This window comes from Gavialis gangeticus, unplaced genomic scaffold (assembly GCF_001723915.1).
Source record: "Gavialis gangeticus isolate Ggan-Ray unplaced genomic scaffold, GavGan_comp1, whole genome shotgun sequence".
In the NCBI taxonomy this organism is placed as follows: domain Eukaryota; kingdom Metazoa; phylum Chordata; order Crocodylia; family Gavialidae; genus Gavialis; species Gavialis gangeticus.
The window spans coordinates 29,835,002-29,836,081 of NW_017728995.1; positions in this window are offsets into that span (position 1 = coordinate 29,835,002).

Below are 1,080 nucleotides of genomic sequence, written 5' to 3' on the forward strand. Positions count from 1 at the left end.
AAAATCTTGGCCATGATCTTGCAGGCTTTGATGTTGGGGGTGCAACTATCTGGGGAACAGCTGGTCAACCCACACATTCTGCTAGCAAAGCTGAGTGCATCCACACTCACAGCTATTCTCTAGAGGCAGAACCATGTGGTTTTGCTGGCAGAGCAAAGCTAGTTCTTGAAAAGAAGGAAGGCTTCTGATGCCAATAAGCAACTGGATCAGATGATGAGATTAGATTCAGATTAGATTAGATTCAGGGCACCTGACCCAGGAGGATGGGACATTATCTGCCTTCCTCAGGGACTCAGAGGAAGCCTTCTCTAGCAGTTCCTGGGAGTACATCTAGGGTAAGTGATGCTAACACAGAAGCCAGGAGAGCAATAGCATCTGCTTGTGTGGCTCTGGATTCAGAGGATCAATAGATGGAATTCACAATAGTTTTCCATAGACAGGGCAAACCTTGTTTCCAGTTTCTCATAGATAACTGAGTAGAAATTCAGCCTATGGGGATGCACAATGTTTTACAAATTCATAGATTCATAGTCAGTTTGGTGCTGCCAAGCCTGTAGGTGTGTAGGGAGTTGCTCATCCTGAGGTGCAGCACTTGACATTTCTCAATGTTGAACTTCATCAGGTTCTGATCCGTCCGACTTGCTAGTCTGTCTAGGTCCAGTACAGATACAGGCAGACCTAGACAGGCTAGCAAGCTGGGTGGATGGGAACCTGATGAAGCTCAGTGTCGAGAAATATAAAGTGCTGCACCTCGGGACGAGCAACCCTCACCACACCTACAGGCTCGGCAGCACCAAACTGACCAGCACCACGAATGAAAGAGACCTGGGGTAATAACAGACCACAGTCTGAATATGAGCCGGCAGTGCAGTGTTGTAGCCAGCAGAGCAAATAATACTCTGGCATGCACCAATCGATGCATCTCCGGCAAAGCCAAAGAGGTGATTCTTCCGCTCTACTCAGCACTGGTGAGACTGCAGCTGGAGCACTGTGTCCAGTTCTGGGCACCGCACTGTAACAAGGGCGTGGACAAGCTTGAGAAAGTCTAAAGAAGAGCCACCCGTATGATCAGACTCTTAA